Source organism: Cydia splendana, chromosome 3 (genome assembly GCF_910591565.1).
Source record: "Cydia splendana chromosome 3, ilCydSple1.2, whole genome shotgun sequence".
In the NCBI taxonomy this organism is placed as follows: domain Eukaryota; kingdom Metazoa; phylum Arthropoda; class Insecta; order Lepidoptera; family Tortricidae; genus Cydia; species Cydia splendana.
Genome location: NC_085962.1, coordinates 13011921 through 13032486, shown reverse-complemented (window position 1 = coordinate 13032486; position 20566 = coordinate 13011921).

Genomic DNA, 20566 nt, shown 5'->3' with positions numbered 1-20566 from the left:
TACTTATTTTTACAAAATTGTTTTCTTTAACCAAATAATAGCGTGTGTATTACAAGATAGGTAACTATCAGCAGAACTATCAGCTATTACGCTATTAATAACCGTGAACGTCTGTGGAGAACAAATTCCTTTATGAGCAAGTGTAGCAAAAAGGTGTGTAAACATCGTGAGGAAAACGGACTAATCCCGATAAGGCTTAGTTTACCCTCTGGGGTGAAGATCAGACGGCAGTCGCTTTCGTAAAAACTAGTGCCTACGCCAATTCTTGGGAATAGTTGCCAAGCGGACCCCAGGCTCTCATGAGCCGTGGCAAAAAATGCCACGATAACGCGAGGAAGAAAAAAAACTAAAAAAATAATCTATCTGCCTGGTCTCGGAAGTTTTTTCATTTTTTCGATATCGGCTTTTGTTTTCAGAATAATCTACTTTCTGTTCGAAAAAATAGGAAATTTTGTCGTTTTTTTCCACCATTTTGAATTTTCCAAAAAAGTTACGGACTGATTTTCGAAAATATACTAGTACCTACCTACCCCTACGATCCGCTCCGCTCCCTGCATCTTTTAATATCACTGCCTTTCGTCAATCTTTATAACTTTTGGAAATATATTTACCTAGAAATCTTTATTTGTATACCAGTATGTTACATATTTTGGTTACATACATGGACCCTGAAAAGGGGAATTAAGTAATAGGTACTAATACACTCCCCCACGAAAACGGTCTAATAAACATTTTCAATGTTAAAATTAATAGGTATGTAAATGTAGAATAGTTAATTTCATAATAAAGCACATTCTTTTCACCACACCAGCTCGGAAAGGCTTACTTTGCACTTTAAATACTGATAGCAAAGTTGCATTTTATTCACATGTGAGGCAAACTAATCAAATGCAAATTTTGAGTTGTTTTCTTATGTTTGCTGGTAGAATTGACTTTTAAATGATGATTTTGGGTGATAAATATTTAATAACATTCATTTGGATTTGATTTTGTTTGATATTTTACATTTAATATTTGCTTCTGGTTGGTGTGGTGAAAAATTTTGTGTTTCACTTGGGGGCAAATTTTGTTTAACCCTCGTGCTTTGAAACCCTCGCAACGCTCAAAATTCAATTTTTCGAACCACTCGCTACGCTCGTGGTTCAATTTTGGAATCTTTCGCTTGCTCGGGCATCAATATTAGCAAGAGCGGTTAAACAACAACTTTGCCCACGAGTGAAACAAATAACTATTTTACTGCCTTTTCATACAACAGTAGGTACCTATATGTTGGTTTATCTTAGTAAGCGGATGTTTACGGTAGCTACTAACAAATATAATTTCGGCCTTATACATATTACATTATCTAACGTCACTAAATCACATTTTTTCATAAATAAACATTACCAACATACATCTCGCATTCATTTCGTCGGCCAAATCTGACGCGCCTGGACAATGAATATAAGCAATCTACTCAAACCTACGATACGGCCAAACAAACATCTAATCTCCATTTCCATAGAAATACTACCCCAACGAAATAATCTAAATAATCCGGGCACAATCGGCCCGATTATTTACAAAACAAATGCAGATTACCTCCTCCACGCACCGATCCGTATTTTCGCTTCAACAGAATGACGACTCCATATTTTTGCATACTTATTGGGCGACAGTAATACCGGTTCATATAAGAAAGAGAATTTGTATGATAATTTTCATTTTGCATTCGCGGTTATTCTTCTTGTGGCTTGTTGTGGATGGCGCTCGGGGGAAATTCCGCGGCTGTGTCGCTGTCGCGGCGGCATGGGCCGACCGATGTCGATGTTCGGCCCTGCTGGAAGCGATAAGTAGGTACTAATAATATTCTAAAGGTAACGTGGGATTTTTCTATGCGACGGCGGAAAGGTATTATTTCTAGCTAACAATATTGTACCCATCTTAGTAACCTAGTCCCATAAAGCTGACCTGTTAAAAATCCATAATCGAGTGAAAGGAACTGCAGTTCATGGATAGAATAATTGCTCGCGTTATCCCGGCATTTTTTGCCACGGCTCATGAGAGCCTGGGGTCCGCTTGACAACGAATCCCAAGAATTAACGTAGGTAATAGGCACTAGTTTTTACTAAAGCGACTGCCATCTGACCTTCCAACGTAGAGGGCTGCTAAACTAAACTAAGCTAAGCCTTATCGGGATAAGTCCGGTTTCCTCACGATGTTTTTGACGGATTTGCGGGTAAAAATTAAGGTTATTAAATCCTGTACAAAATAAGTAATTAATACTTTTTTAAACTTCTATTACGAGGTTATAAAATGTAGGTATTAAAAATAAATATCTTAGGTACAACAAATGTTAACAATACACGCCTTCAATATAAAATTAATAACTAAATAAATCGTGTTTAAGGCAGCGGTCACCACATTTACTTTGTGAAACCTGTATAAATTATCTGTGAGTTAAAAATAAATATAAGTACCTATTGAAAAAAAATATAGGTATCTCTTCCATCCTCGTATAGCGATGTGCGGAAAGCGATGGTAGCGTAATTGCCGTCTTGGGTGCCTGTTGCGATATCAATACCGGTAAATATGAGGGGCTTAACTAGCAAGACGAACGCAAAAGGAAATTTATCGACATGAAAATGTAATGTAACTTTATAAGTTCTATTCGTGTTTGTTACACGTACGAATATTGATTTATATAGTCACTTAGTTTCTGTCCGCGACTTCGTCCGCGTATCAGTCGTTGAACTGTATGTAGTAAATTGCAGTTTGCAGTCTATATTGCGTATACTTAGGGGATTAAATCCGGAGAAATAAATATCCTAAGTATGTCTATTTCTATACATTTGGCATACATACACGATCTGTGGTAGGGTGGTTCACGTTTGTATGGCAAAAATTCAAACTCTAGCTAGAAGAGGCGGCACCTCCTCATTTTGTTAGACTTATTATAATTATTGACAAAATACGCCAAGTTTTATAATCTTATCTCAACTACAAGGACCCTGCTCAAACACTTTGAAATTTTTCAAATTATTATTTTTTAGATTTTTATGTAAGTAGTAGTTTTGACATTATTAGAAAGTGTGATTTAAAAGTTATTAAGTAAATAAACATTTTTATTTCTATTTTTATGATTTTTTTAGGTGAAATTCAAAAAATTTCTTTCTTTTGAAAAATTATAAAAAATAGAAATAAAAATGTTTTTCTACTTTAAAACTTATAAATGACATGTGCAAATAGTGTGAAAAGAGTTACTTAAATAAAATTCTGAATAATAAATACTTACTTTTTTTTGGGTTTCATACAACATACAAAATTTCAAAGTGGTTGAACACCCCCTTGTAGTTGAGATAAAGTTACGAAACTTGGTGTATTTTATCAGCATAATAATTGTAACAAAAAACCGGCCAAGTGCGAGTCGGACTCGCGTTCCAAGGGTTCCGTATATTACACAATTTTTAACAATCAGTGCCGGATTAAGATATTTTGATGCCCTAAGCATTTCTAGGTGCCCCCTCTCCTCCCTAGGGTCATCAAGATTACATTGATTTTTTGGTAAATTGAGAGAAGTTCATTGCCGCATTACAGCTGAGAATGGAAATCAGTCACATCATTTTATCACGAAAATTGACAGTGCCGCAGCAGTAATGTTGCAACAGAGTACCTAATGCTGTTGCAGTCGCCACCCGAATGTCACCTTTATCATAGCTTAGAAAGTAATAGAAACGCGAGCGAAGCGAGCGCGGAAATTTTTCGATATAAAAACGCAATATGATAGACAGTTGTACATTTTTACTTTTAGTATGGAAATCAGTCACATCATTTTATCACGGAAGTTGACAGTACTGCAGCAGTAACGTTGCAACAGAGTAATGTTGCTGCAGTCGCCACCTGAATGTCACCTTTATCATACCTTATAAAGTTATTGAAAACGCGAGCGAAGCGAGCGCGAAAATTTTTCGATATAAAACGCAATTTTAGTTTTAGTCCCAACCAGGCGCGAATCCAGGATTTCATACAGAGAAGGGATGGGACAGTTTTCTATCAGCCTAGCTTCGCATAGGGCTCGATATTTAAGGGTCTCAGCGAGGTTCTTTTCATGCATAAAATATGCAAGAAAGCAGAGCTTGGAATTGAATTGGCGAAGTGTGAGAAAGGCAGTAGGCCCAGCTGCGAAAGAGGAAAGCTTGGATTTGGATCCACGCCCAAGTGTAATTAAGGCAGAAGATCAACTTTGCCGTAAGGCAGAAGGCCTCGCATAAGACCTAACGCCGAACCGCAAAAGAGTGGGTTGAAATCGAATCTATGCATGTAATCACGACTCTTCTACTGCGTCCGATTGTTTCCCAAAGAATTACGCGCCATTATTTTTGCAAATTAGCTTTTGGACAGCTAAAAAAATCGTGTGGTAAAAACGATGTGTCTGTCCCTAATTTTAAAATTTGTTCACCTTTTTCAACCTGGCATTTTGGTGCCCCCCCTGAACGTGGTGCCGTAAGCACGTGCTTGTTTTGCTTATTGGTTACAAGTCGACGAGTACAAAAAACTTTGAGCTAGCTCTCAATTAAACATTTTTTTTTAAACATTATTTTTAATTTGACCTTACAATTACTCGTAAGTAGGTAAGACCGTTAAATATTTAAAATGATTATCTTATCAGAAAATTATCACCAATTACTCTAAGAAAACTACTACTCTAAGTAATCCGGCACTGTTAACAATGTATTTTTTATGTGAAACGTGAGTGAAATCTCTTTAAAAAATCCGTAGGGGTCGGATCAAAAACTGTAATTAAGTCCGACTCACGCTTGACTGTACATTTCTAATAGGTTTTCCTGTCATCTATAGGTATAGACCTATTTTATGTATTTTTTTTTAAATTTAAGACTTAGTAGTTTCGGAGATAAGGGGGGGGAATGGTCATTTTTTGCCTATTTTCTTGAATAACTTCTAAACTGTTTATTCGAAAATTATAAAAAAAATATATTTGAGATCCTTACAATAAGCTCTTTCATTTGATATGTAACATGATATAGTTTGAAAAATTAATTTTTTTCATTTTTTCATTTACCCCCCAAAAGTGGCCCCCATATTTAAAATTCATTTGTTTACGTTACATGTCCGTATTTGGGTCACAAACTTACATATGTGCACCAAATTTCAACTTGATTGGTCCAGTAGTTCCGGAGAAAATCGGCTGTGACAGACGGACAGACAGACAGACAGACGCACGAGTGATCCTATAAGGGTTCCGTTTTTTCCTTTTGAGGTACGGAACCCTAATAAGGGGGTGCCCCGTAGGAAAAAAAATGTTTTTTGAACCACCCTAATCTGTGGCTGGGAATTATACCAGAAAACTCATTCCCAACGTCTTATCTAACTATTCTTCATACTAGCAGGGGCGTATTTACCCTAGGGCCATCCGGGCCATGGCCCGGGGCGCCAATCCGCCAGGGGCGGTATATCGGCCGTATGGCGCCCCTGGCGAATTGCATTTTGTTTTTCTTCCTTGACTTCTGGGGCGGCGAAACGTATTGGCCCGGGGCGCGAAATTTCAAAATACGCCCCTGCATACTAGTAGCATCGTTCGCAGACGTTTCTGCTTCATACAAAATTACTTAAATAAGAGAGAATTGCTCTCAAACTATACATTGGATATACGCGTGTGTATTAATTAAATGAATGCGGATTAAATATAGGTCATAAGTACTCGTACACTGTATTACTAGACATATTATAGTTTTAACGGGTGTTTACATTGATATCAAAACTAGGTACCTATTTAGAGTCTGGTTAATTAATGAATGATGATTCTCCAAAACAAGGCAATTTAAAAAAAAATGTAGCAGGCAACTCTTTGATTACAAGGATTGCATATCTTGATACTTTTTATCATTTCTATATTATTTTCAGTAATATTTTTCCGGACTTACACTTGTACGTTTTGCTGTAAAATTAGATTTAAATTGCCGCGTTTTTGCAGGTCCATCTTTCATTAGCCAGACTTTACAAACACCTATAATTAGGTACATAATATTAAGTACATATATACCTACACGTATGACAATTCAAACTCATATCACAAAAGCACGCATAAATGATTTCAATATTTAATAAATGATGCTGACAGTTTCGTGAATTTAATTCGTTGCTCAGCAAAACAAGCAAAGTGAAGTCTAATTAATTATTTCAGTTAGGTACGTACCTAATAAAACCACCCAAGTGCGAGTCGGACTCGCGCACGAAGGGTTCCGTACCAATTACACAAAAAACGGGAAAAAATCACGTTTGCTGTATGGGAGTACTTAAATATTATATTCTGTTTTTATTAGTATTTGTTGTTATTGCCGCTATAACAACAAATACTAAAAACAGAATAAAATAAAGATTTAAGTGGGGCTCCCATACAACAAACGTGATTTTTGACCAAAGTTAAGCAACGTCGGGCGTGGTCAGTACTTGGATGGGTGACCGTTTTTTTTTTTGCATGTTTTTTCCGTTTTTTTTTTGCATTATGGTACGGAACCCTTCGTGCGCGAGTCCGACTCGCACTTGCCCGGTTTTTACCCTTTGGGTACGGAACCCTAAAAATGGGTGGCGTACCTAATTACGCGCTTAAACGAAGCGCGATTAAAACGGATGAATATTGTTTAATTAAATGCTGAACCACACACGCGCTCTCTCGAGACAAACAAATGGTCAGTATTTAGCTAAAGTTAGGCAGGTATTACACAAAACAGATTTTATCAAACCGATTCGCCATTAAGTTGTTGGAGTGATCTATGCAAATGTGGTTGGCCGGTCGAAGTATTTTACAGATGGCACCAGCATAGGTTTTACCTGTCAATCCTACGAATACTGTCAATTTCTTGTTTTGTAAGCCAATTAGGTACCCAAAGACGTGCGAGTTATGTTAGGGATGAATTTTACACTTGCCGGCATATTAGGAGGAAAACTAGGGCTGATTTAGACGATGCGAGAACTCGCATGCGAGTTTCATACCATTGCGGGTTTTGATCGGTCGGTTGAATTGGACGCAACCAACAGTCCGCAATGTAGGTAACTAAAATCACATGCGAGTTCGCGCGCCGTCTAAATCAGCCATCAGCCCTTAAATCGTAATAAATATCGAATGAAAGTGCCTGTTGTGAGGATCTCTCAGAACATCTTAGGTATCTAGATGATTTTGAAGTTTGAAGAATAAGCAAAAATCGATTTTTCGACTCGCACTTGGTCGGTTTTTTTGTTGTTCGAGGTGTGCAATAAATAATATTGTATTATAGGTAATTTATATGCCTACGACCGACAAACTTATGTACAATTACGCATACTCACCACAGTCATATTTACCTACACCTAACTGCTGTGTAAATAAATCAAAAATGAGATAAGGGACTCGCGGAGCGTTTTAAAACCTCCGGGCGATGCAAATATTTAACATTACTGGAAAATTTCATTAAGCCAGTACTAATTAAAGTGCTGTATTGTGGCAAAATTCCGTTCTCAGCTTTGTAAATCAATAGTTACTTTTTCAAGCTCTTATGAAACGTAAAATTCATATTTAGTTTAAACTTTATTAGCCTAAACTGAACGTGTTTTTTTCGTCTGCTGGTGCTGGATGGAATGAGCACTTTTGAAAGTAACGTCACGATATGCGGCTTAAACAAATTATACTGATATTATTCACATGCTGGTACTTTGGGGAATTCAAATGTTAGCGTTAATTTTTGTTAGGTTGCAAGCAGCGGCCCACGGGTGTCGTATAGTGAGTTTACAGTAGTAAATGGCAATGTTTACCTAGGGGTTGTTACACATTACGAGTATAATGAATGATACTACGGCAACTACAGCCTATTTTACAACTTCTAAACCCAAGTTCATCGAAATATCTTAGTAAAACTTAGTGAATCTTGAGTAGGTACTTAATTTAGTACCTAAAAACTTATTAGATACCTACTTTGAGTTATTTCTTGTTGTAATGCAGAGAATTTTTTGTTACAATTTGCCGCCCCTAATATTATATATCTTGCCGCCCTAGGCCCGGGCCTACTTGGCCTTAGGACAAATCCGCCACTGCCAAAAACTTCTAAAACATTGTTGAGTATTGCTGGACGGACTTACTCGTATTTAAATAAATTCAATACCTCAGGATGTTGACTGTATCCAATTGTTTCACACTATGTATGCATGAAATAAAGGACCAGAACATTAATAGAGAAACGTAAAGACAGAAGTTATTTTTAGACACAACTTCTATTTTATAAATCGTATACATATAAGTATATGTAGAACTACGAAGAGTTAGAGGTAACTTGCCCGTGACGTCACTTGTTAGTTTTTCATACATTCCATAGTGGCAATTAGTTTTGACAGTTCGAAAAAAGAAACTGATTTGACTAGTACCTAATCAAATATCCTATTGCTCATTTTATACTAAAAACACAATCCAAAATTCTATTTTTATTATGACTCGCTAGAATTCATAATTAATTGAGTGGAGTGTGTTGAAAATTGCCTTTCCAGACTCCATTAAACTTATTTAGTTCGCTCATGCGTGAGATTTGAGCACCGACGCTTGGAAATTAATCTACGCAGAAAACCGCAAATCTCCAATGGCAATTTAAATAAAATTCATCCATAGGGATTCTCACGTTTCAGGCCCAGAGCAATGCAATAAAAAACAACTTTGCCCTAAGTTTTAATTCCTCTAAGCATACTTAAGTAAACAGAGAGAAAAGTGTGGAAAACTCGACGGATAGCAAGGACAGGGGTCTAAAAAACTCCGAATACGTCAAACATCGTCCACCGTTGGGTGTGCGATTCCCCAAATATACATTTCACAATCAAAAACATCTAAGCTACGCTGAAATGATTCTTAAGCTCTTCAAAATAAGGCGACCATTTAAACTTTGCCGCTCGCAAATTCGACTCGTAGCGTACGCCGAAGTTTTTCACAATTTTTGGCTTAATCTTACAAAGTGGCGAAGTTGGTAACTCATTAGGGAGCCTGGATGTTTACCGAAACACCTCGTGCGCTAAATTGAATTTAATCCGGAGTTAATTAAGATGTTTCCCGTTGATTCCTTGTTGTGGATTCAGAGCGCGCAGCTCGATGACCAAACCACTCTCTTTTGTTTTGATATTGAGGAACTAATTTTAAATAAAGTTCACAAAAGCTGCGTTTACAAGAACTGGGAGTCGTTTCGTATTAGTCGTTATTAAATTTATCTGATAACCTTACAAGTTCTTAATAGAAATCTGTTAGCCATCAATCAATAGATCCAGAATGGTAATCGGTTCTACGAGCAAGCTAGTGCCACTGTAGTGTCAAAAAGTGAGTGAGGAAGAACCAAATAAATAAAAAATGTGACACTGTACCTATATCGTTCCTTAAGTTTTTACAGAAATATTACCTATACATATTGTAAAACAAGGTTTTATGGCTAACTAGTTTCGCTTTAGACTCTGATTACAACCCTGGGTTTTTGCTTACACTAAGAGTTTTAACGGCAATTATCCAGTGTATTGAGCCGAGTAGTCGCATTCCGTGCTCCCAATGACGTAGGTCAATTGTGGATATTCCTCGTTCATATCCGGGTTTCCTCCGTGGTTTCTCTTTGTCTTACGTCGGCAAAGTAAAAACTTCAAAACTTAATATTCATTTGAGATTACAAGTATAGGGCTGCCTACTCGCGCACCAAGCTACAATTACCTAAATAAAAAACGTCTTAGTTCTGAATCAACAAATTTTCTACTTAATAAAATAATTATTTACACATTAACACGTACAATTTACACGTCAACAAACTGCTGAACATTGCCGTTAAACAAAACTGTCCCCTAACATTGACATAGCCCGGAATCCCAGTAACTGTTTCAAATGCATATGCTGGGAATTTGCTAATTTAAATGGGTCAATATATTAATTTAAAGTGCCGCTTTTCTGTAGACGAGTTCGAAAGTATCAAGTCCAAACTTTTAAATAGTATATTAAAGAGGGGTAGGTATGTCTCGTCAAAGCAATCAGTCAGCTAGACCCAATCTGCATCAGATTAAGCTCAGCTAAACTTTTGATGGATTCTCCCACCCGTGCATCAGGCGAGTGCACTCACAACTCACAACTAATTACCCACTTCGAAATACTTTGCGAGAGCAAATAATAATTCATAAAGTCTGTGTTCACAACATACATAATACTTAGACAAACGTGCGAATAGGTAATTTGCAAGTCGTGTCGATTTAAACGCTCCCTTCGGTCGTGTTTTAAAATTCGCCACTTGTTGCGAATTTCATATTTTTCGCACTTGTATCGTAAATAACTATTATTGATCATGATTATTATCCTGCTCCAACACACTGTAGGTAAAAGTCAAGGAATTTTTGACAAGTAAGTACTTACTCAAAGAAATTCATCAATGATCAGTCGTCCATTCTAGACAATCACCTTTTCTTAAAAGCAAAGAGAAATTAGGCATTCGTATCAAATTTTGCATTGAAAATATTCCTTAAGAAACTTGGCCTCGTCCATTGAAGTGTAAAAAAACTACTAACAAAGGCCAAATTTCTTTAAAGTCTTCCCGGTTACCCGTCCGGAATGATTTTACCCGCCCCAATATAATGTACGTTGAGCAATTTCTTGCCACGAGTCAAAGGCGAGGCTCGATCGGAATTTAGATTAAAAATGATCCGCGCAGAAGTGCAACGTTTCGTGAAATGTTTTGGGCCGACATTAATTTATTCGCGTTCGAGATAAGACGTAACGTACGTGAACTCGCGCTCACTAAACCCCGGGAGTGGGGAGTAGTATTGTGTCGTTGCCGGAAGCCCGGAAATATAGCTTAAGCTAACTAGTTGCTGCTGGAAATACTGCTAGAAGCGGCTATCTGGAATTATTTTTACAGTACTTATGGTGCTAGGGCCGGATTAAGGACAATACGTGCCTTATGTCAAAAATTATGTACCTACTGTAAAACGTTGTATCTGTAAGTATATGACAAAAAATAGTTACATATCTACTAGTTTTTGAGATTACCTATACGAACTTTCAGTATCACCTAAGTAAGTTGCCAACATATGGTTAATCTGGCTAATGGTTAATGGAGTGTGAGATGATTTTGTTAAATAGTCAAAAGCTGGAATATAGTCGTAGAACTCGGTCAACTTTGCTCAAAAGATTGTTGTCGTAAAGTACTTACTCAATGATGAGTGTCCATGGAGAGAATCATGGTGACGAATGAATCTGATGGTCTCCACTAAAAAACATCTAAAAAAAATCAAAAAAATCTAAAAATATTTATTGTATGGTTATGGGTGAGGTTTACAAAGGTGGTACAAAATATTTTTGTTCTCCATATCCCGCCTTACAAAAGCGTACATTATTGGTAAGTTGTCTTAGAACAAAATACAGTTTTTAAACTTCAATAACACTTTTAACAATAAACTATGCTAAATAGACTCAATAATAATCAATAACGTGTACTAGCTCTGTAAAAAGTCATTTATGCTATAAAAGCACTGTTTGATTAGCCAATCAAACAGGCTTTTTTTGAAAGGTAATGATGCCAATTTTTTAAGGTCTGTGGGAAGTTTGTTAAATATTTTTCATATCTCATGCTCTGAAAGTGGGTCGTTGTTGTTCTAAAAGGTGCGCAGAAAGTGATACGTTTATGCTCTAGCGCAGAAAAGTGGTGTACTCCTCTGCGTACCCGTCCCACGAACAACTGGGTGGAAACCAAATGGAAAAATAGTGTCTTTATTTCCTCGCCTGGAACAATTGGTAATTGTTTAATTTTACTTATCCCACGTTGATCCTTTTTTTATAAAAAAATATGTAAGTAAATTGTTAAAAACAAATTATTCTTGATTTCTTTCGTTGAATTCTATTTACTCGATTTCATAAGGCGGGAACCAAAAGGAATACACCAAAAATATTTTTTTAAACCTTACACTTGCGTAAATGAGCAAAGGCAGAATCTTATACAGCCACAGTTAAACGTTTGTACGATATTAAATTGGTTTTTAAAGTTATTTAGCACTATATTCATGAAAATAAAATAAAAACAAGATAAAAATTTCTTATATTATTAATTAAATTGTTATTTAATATTTAAAATACTTTTATTATGTTATTACGTGGTGCGGCGCACCAAAGTCGCGGTGCGGTCCGGTAGTCTGTTGCGGCTTTTAGAACGAAAAAGTATAAAATTAAAAAGTAAGAGGCAATCCCGCTGATTTTCATACTATAATGAACAAATAATTTTAAAATTACTGCAGTTTGTTAAAAAATGTGTGTTTTCGTAAATATTGCAATCTAAATGATTTTCGCTAGCGGTTAATATCTTCACACATGTAAAGTCTCCGATTGCAAGTAAGTCCTAAGGAAAAAAATCATGGCCGTAGGTCTATTGGGTACTTCAATTACTGATTTTGCGAAATTGCCTTGTCTTGATTGGTTTCCTCGCATTCGATATGAAAAGTAGAGTGTTTAACTCGGGTGAAAGGCACCATTTCCGTCTCGGACTATTGGCGCTCTCACTGCGTTCGAGCGCCAAACTACCTCGACAGAAATGGGTGCCTTCCAACCCTTGGTTAACAATCTACTATTTATACTCATACATATAACGCTTTTTGAATAGAGTGCCGATTTAGGGTTCGCGCGTATTATGTCGTACATGTATTTGGTTCGGATTGGTTGAGTAGTAGACTTTTTTACAGGAAACAAATCTGGATAATTTTTTACAAATATGCAGACATCATATATATAAAGTGATGGGAAAGTAAGTATTCTGTTATTAATGAAATATGGTCTACATCATTCCATTTGATTGATACCGTAAATTGAACGAATGCATTTTTTTTGTAATCTGAAGATTCTATCTTTATTCATTTATTGCTGCTGTTTCCCCACATTAATAGTCCGTAACGCAGATTTGACATTATATATGAGTGGAAGGCAAGTAAGGCTGTTTGTTCTGATGATATATTTTTTAGTCTTCGTAACTGACAATAATGTCTATAAATTGCTTTGAAGCCGGTATTTTTGATAGTAGCAAGGTTTGAAGTTACGTCACTGGGCGGCAGTATGGGAAAATGCGCACTGAATTCCGCCTTTGGGTCAGAGGAATCTGTCTGCCTCTTACCTATACATTATCGACAAAAAGCGGCACAAACTAAAATGTTTGAAATTTTGCCGAGCAAGGATTATGTCATGTCATAAAAAGGCACAGTTTGCCTCAAAAGCAGAGTATAACATGTGTAGGTAAGTACCTACTAGAGGTGTGCGCCATCCACCCGCGTGAATTAGGTATGTAGATCTTAAATTTTGGTTCGTGTTACACACCAAAAAGCAACACAAATACCTACAATTTACGCTTGCGTGCGCACAAATTTTGTCTACTATGAAGCAGAACCTGAATGAAATAAGCTCTTTCAGATGTGATGGTCGGATACCGTCTATGTTTGCAGCAGAACCGCTGTTAAAGGAGCTTAAAGCCCGTGCAACCTCCGGCCTGACGATTAGAGCTGGGCAAGATCTGCCTGGTTCAGACGGGATCGGGATTAACAATGGTCGGGAGGAGTCAGGGTGCTTTTACGGCAAACTGGTAAGGGTTTCAGGGCTCCAAGGTAACACACCATTGTCGCACATCAGCACCCTGACTGACCTGACAAGTGACAACACCCCTGAGATCGGCCTCAAAAAAAAATTAACTCGATAGTTCTAATGCAGTTCTAATGACGGTTGTTTCTTTGGGGTTTTTTAAATATAAAGTAGTTTGCATCATTTGTATAGCTGTAATAGTGTCATTAGCCGTTAACATTTTTAACAAAAGGTCATTAAGCCACGTAGATCACAGATATCCGGATCTGGTTATGCGATATTGTAAAATGTAAATATAATTACATTTTTATTTATAGAGCTCTTTTATTCCAAAAGGCGCGTCATTGAGTAATACTCATGTGCTTCTCTTCTGACATGGATTTCCGCAGTTTATTGTTATTGTGCACAGTTTTTCAATTTCACTTATTTTGTCATGGTGTTTATCAAATCACGTTAATAAGTGTGAAACCTTGTGAGAAGCCCGACCCTCCTTACGAACTGGACAGAAAAATGTCGGCAAATATTTCAATTCATACAAAGAATAATGACACGTATATCAGAGGCGACATAGTTGTAAAACAAAATCTGGTCGGCTATTTATGGAGACTTAAAACGGGTGTCCTTCGAACCAGTGTTTTAAAATATAATTTGGACAGCAAAGGCATGACTTGTAAAAATATTTTAGTGCGAATGATCACACTGGCAGCAAAAGTCAAAATAGATCAATCTTGTCAAATATACAAAGGCTCCTACGTTTTTGAAAATTTTGATGTAAGGAAAATTGACAAAGCTGTAAATTTTATACCAGTGAGAGAAATGGGATTAAACAGTTGGGTTTTTTCGTTGTATGGAACTCACGAAACGCTTTTGTGTTATGATGTTCGTCTTATGTTAAAATATTTGAGGCAATAAAGCACTTAATAATGATATTTGAACATCAATATGTTTATAGAAATGTGTTGTTTATTTTTATTTACTTTATGTGTTTCCCATCACGGAACAATGGTGTTCCGGACCTTTGGGAGGCGTGCGCGGAGCCGAAGCCAACACGTATTAGAGGCCCTTTTGACACTTTCATGAAATGTAAGGGGTACACCGAGCGGATGCTGCCCTTACCCGTGTCATGGGACGCACGCAGAGGCAGCACCCGCCAGGGTGTAAGGGCTATTGAGAGTTGATGGATCTAAAATGAACTAGATTATTGCGTGAAAGCGATGGACTAAGTTATTTACTTTTATTATTATTTATTTATTTATGGCATGTGTGTCTGATATCCATTCATCCGTCTGTCCGTGTGTCACCGCCATTTTTCTCAAAAACTATCACAGAGTTCCTAGATTTGATTCGTTGATTACCGACAGACAGACAACGGGACAGGTAAAACTAAGAAAAAGCTTGAAAAAAACCGACTAAATGCATGTCGAACCACGCATATTGGAGGGTTCCGTACCGTCTTAACGAAAAACCAAACAAGCAATAGGCATTGACATAGATATCTAATAGGGACTGGCTTTACGGACAACAATAATGACGCATGACAGGGGCCAGTACAGCGGTGTGACACCGGTACAACGCGATTGGTTGATGAGTTCGCATCACGCGCGCGATTGGTTGATGAGTTCGCATCACGCGCGCTATTGGTCGCAACTAGTTGCGTTAGATTGCACGATTGGCTGGAACTCGTGAGTCACACCGCTAAACTAGTACCATTTTTAGTGCCCGTAAGGCCAGTCCATAGATGCTAGGCTATTGCCACGTCAATGGCAATAGGACGTATCTCACGGTACTAACGTCTTAAAGTCAGGCTGAACCGATCATCTTAAAAAAATTTTTTGGTGAAAATAAATAAGGCTTTTATTTCAAATTTTTTTATATACCAGGTTCAAAAATTATACTTTCGAAGCGATTACTAAAACAAACAACTTTTTTAGAAACCCTGATTTAGGTCTTAAAGTTCTATGGAATAATGAGTGATTTTATTTTCTTTTAGATACAATATATACCTAATTATTGAGTGCCGCCCTTAAAACGCAAGGCAGTTCACAAAATACATCTGTTTCACCTTAAAATATATCTTATAGTTATCGAGTAAAATAGGTGTGACATACCTACGGACAGATGGACATGACATGACGAAACTAAAAGGCGAATTTTCAAGTCATTTTGGCTACGGAACCCTGAAAATGAATAAACCTACTAAAGAATAAACTATAGATTTTTAGTGATAACTGGTCTAGGGTAGTGTAGACATATTATTATTTAAACCATATCATTATGAATATAAGTACAAATGGCGGACTTAATTCTTTAAGGTATAATCTATCAGTTAACCCTAAGTCAGCTCTATGGCCAAACAGAAATATTATTTATGTATAGTGGCTGCAGTGAGAAAGATCTTCATAAAACGCATTATAAGTAGGTACTTATATGTTTCATGTATAGTCTTGATAATTTATGGTTACCCTCTGATTAAATTAAAATGTGATGTGGAGAGTAGATAAAGGACCAGTTTGGAATATGAATGCATGGTCTAATAAAACATGGTCTTCTATTCCCAGAGTGACACAGGCCTACATCACAATAACATGGCCGCTATATACCGGGTGTGGCCTGTAACATGAGCAAAAAATTAAACTGTAGGCTGTACTCCTCATACAGACCAACATTTATTCAGCGACTTTTAAAAATAACTTGTGGTTTGCTTTTTAATACACTTTAAAGTTTATTCTAAGACGCAATGTATTGCGAATTTTGTTATGTTTAAGGCGTGACAAGCAACGTCAATCACAATGATATGGCGTGGCGATGGCGTGGGGTCATCCATTAATTACGTCACACGAATTTCTAGGTTTTTTGACCCCCCCCCCCCCTTGTCACATTTGGTCACATTTGGCAAACCCCTCCCCCCTAGTGTGACGTCACATTTTTTCTACGAAATCGCCAAATCGAATTAAGGTCACTGTGGCGAAGTCCGGCATACTTTATTTTTTTTTGACTTTGGAGTGATCTAGTTCCGTTAATTATTCACCTATGTTACTGCTTGTAATCGCATACGATGAAGAATTTAATAATTAATAGTTTAGCCTTAGTGACAGATCATTTAAAGCACAAATTAAGCAAAAACAATGACATTTTTTAAAATTCGGCGAGTAGACGGACTTCCCGTGCAGTTTAAGGGAAGTCCGTCTAGTTATGATATCAGCCAATCTATGGGTGTGTATATGTTCGTAGTCAAATTCCTAAAAAGAACGGATCAAGACAATGAAAAGTGTATTTTAAACTTGTCAATATACGGTTCAGATTCGAAATAAATACCATTTTTCTAAAACAAAGGCAAGTCCGGCATATACTACCAAGATGGGGTGGTAAACCTTTTTTGGCAAATATTTAAACATAATTATTTTTTTGATTTCCGAAATAAAAGATCAATAGTAATTTTAAAATGAATTTTAATCGTTTCTTTTAATTTACTGATATCAAAATTTAATAAAGTAACATCATGTGCAAAGTCAGGAGGATTTTTTGATACCTTATCAAATGGTTATAATATTAAAGTCGCAAAAACAGTTGGTAATCTCTGATTTAACGAAAGTTTACTTACTTACTTACTTATTACGAAAGTAAGTATGACGGACTTGCCTTGAACATAATAGACGGACTTTCCAACTTAATCAAATTTTAATATGATAAATTGTGGAACGTATAATTACAAAACTAAGCTAATTTCTGATATTTTAAAAATAGAATAAAGACAACTGGTTCTTATGCTACCTACGTAGTTACTGTCTGATGCACAATCTTTTCAAAAACTATTTTTACAAAAATTTTTTCGAACGGTTGTCGCACTATGACTTCGAGTTCAAAACACGAAATGACTTGTTGAGGCGGATTGCTCTGAAGTTAGTTGTCACAGCGCCATCTGTTTTACAGTGACGGAACTAGCGTGAAAAACTGGTTACTCGACTGGACTCCAAAGTCGCATACGCCTTCAAATTCAAAAGTTATAACGTGTTGACGGACTTGCCTTGTAGACGGACTTGCCCACAGTGACCTTAAGTAAGTACCTAAGTATTATTAATATTTTATCAAAATATTTTTGACGATATAAATATTAGTAATTTTATAACCCAAAACTGCTTAGGAAAGAAAATTAAAAGAATAAAAACGATTATCGTTTTAAAAACTTGTTATTTAAATGTACAGCGAAAAAAATAATTTAAAAAAAATTTTCGGTTACTGATGAAGTTAAAGTGACGTCACAAAGTTTGTGTCTCCCCCCTCCCCCATGTCACAATATGTCACATTTTCTTGACCCCCTCCCTCCCCCTAAACGTGTGACGTAATTAATGGATGACCCCCGTCCATTGAAGATAATATTTATTTTGTATGAAAAATAGGGAGTCTAAATACTTCATAATTTTTAAAAGTTGTTGAACAAAAGTGTCACCGTTTCAGGAGTACAATCTATGTTTTAATTATTTGCTCGTGTTACAGGCCACACCCGGTATAGCGCTATCGCATATTATCATATAGCGCTGTCGCATGATGACGTAGGCTTGTGTCAGTTAGGTGACCTAGAAAAGACGGGAATAGAGTACCAGGCGGAGTATATTATTATACCATGTATGAATGTATTCTGCCATATACGCGTAGTGAGAGAGTGTTACTGTGTCGTACGTCCACACTACAAAACTCAAATAAACAGTTTACTGTGTGTAAAAATATAAATATAACACTTTCAATAAAACGTCAATATCTAGGTACATATTAGAGCTCCCGATACACGTGTTACACGCTGACACGGGTACCCGTGTTCTTAAGCCCGCCGGGCTTAAGAACCCGAACTACACGAACCCGCCCGAATTCGGAAACGTTTACACGGGTACCCGTGTACACGGGTACACGGATACACGAAATAACGGATCTTATTTACCCGCCGGTTCGACCCTTCACTCTCATGTAGCGGAGATTCGTGCAACAAACATTTAAAAAAATATTGTTTAAACGTTTAATTGAAAATTGTTATTATTCTGTAGATGAATATATAATCAATTGTAAATTGTAATTTAATTTTAATTATTAATTTAATGTTATAACATATGTTATACAATGTATTTAAAATGTTTTATGACGTACAGAACTACATGAATAATCGTAGTGTAAGTTTAGCTTTATTTGTACATAGTTAGTTTAGCTAGTTAGTAAGTTGTAGTAATTTTTGTACGCCAGTCATGGCAAAACAAGAATCGTCCTGCAATGAAATATTGAACATCTATGTATATATGTTGCAGTCAAAAGTGTGAACTGGTTAAAAGAACTTTTAACCGACAAAAACAGGCAAAACTGCTTTTGACTGAGCATGTTGGTCAAAAATAGTTTTACCTGAAAATCATACCTATTTCTGGCAGCAGTTTCGTTTTTAGGGCCTAGCAAAAAAAAATAATCCTAACCTACCTATCTCTGAGAACAGTTTCGTTTTTAAGGCGTAGCAAAAAAAAAATAACCCTATCCTACCTATTTCTGCGAGTACTTTTGACTGATAGTAACAGTCACAATTACTATTAACCAATGATTTTCAGGTAAAACTACTTTTGACCAACATGCTCAGTCAAAAGCAGTTTTGCCTGTTTTTGTCGCTTAAAAGTTCTTTAGTAACCGTTGACTTCATTGATAGGTATTTCATTTTCTTCATTGATGTAGTTTTTTGATAATTATAGTACTTAAACCTAAATGATTATCTAATACAAAAGTACAAAGTTATGCTTACTGAAACTATCACGAACGGAATATGTTATATTTTCCATTAGCAAAATCGCATTTTGCTCACTGTTTTTAAGTAGCAAAGTACCCTTGTTCGAGCTGCTGAGGTGAAAAATCAATTAAATTGGTACAACACATATCAATCACATTGAACATCCGATAAAATAAAACTGCTAAGCAATCGGAGCTCCTGAACCTGAATCTTTGTTTTATTTAAAACTTTATACATTACTTCAATCTCCGCTACACGCCAAGGACGGGTTAGGCCCGCGTGTATTTAAGGTCCGTTTCGCCGTGTACACGGGTACACGGGTACCCGGATACACGGATCTTAATTACACGTGTGCCCGACTACACGTGTAGAACGGGTCAGAAAACCGTGTACGTGTAGTTCGGAAACGGGTACCGAACACGTGTACACGAAAACCGGACACGACCGCGAGCCCTAGTACATATCGATAGGTCGGGCAATTTGTAGCAGGTATTCCGCGTACACGCGTGGTGCTGTGCCTACTAGTGTAATTAATCTAATTGATACGCTACAGTAACTATTTACGTGATTAACTTTTGCGATATGCGGCCGGATCGGGATGTGGGCGACGGGACAGGTAAAACGCGGAGAGCGAAGCGCGGCCGTCAAAGCATGGCCAGTAACCAGATTCCAAATTAGGTACAACTTACAGATTGATGATGATGGCCATTTGATCTCTCGCTCGTGTTTATAGAGGATATTTTAATCTAAATGGGAAATTGAAGAAAAATATGTAATATAATCCTATACGAATTGTTTCTTAGGAGTCATAATAATATTTTAACCCGTTTCAGGAAAAATATATTGCATTAATTTCTATTTATTATTAAAACTCGTATCTCTTATAGCTTCAAAATTTGCCTCACTGATTGATTTGGGTTAATCGGGTTTAATACTCTGTATATTGGTGTGAGCGAGTTGCGCTGCATTTAATAACATTATCGAGATCGCACATGTCGGAGGATCTTGAGGGAGTTGGAGACAAACAAGCGTGTGCTTCGTATCACGTATATTGGGAAAGTAAGACAAGTACATCTAAATTCACTAGCCTAAATCTGTTACTATTGATTACAGCGCCACCTATGGACTGTATAGGGAACTATGTACCTTTATTGGATGCATATCGATTATCGATAAGCCATCTATTAGGGTTCGATAAAGTGTATAAATAAAGGGTCCGATAGATGGCG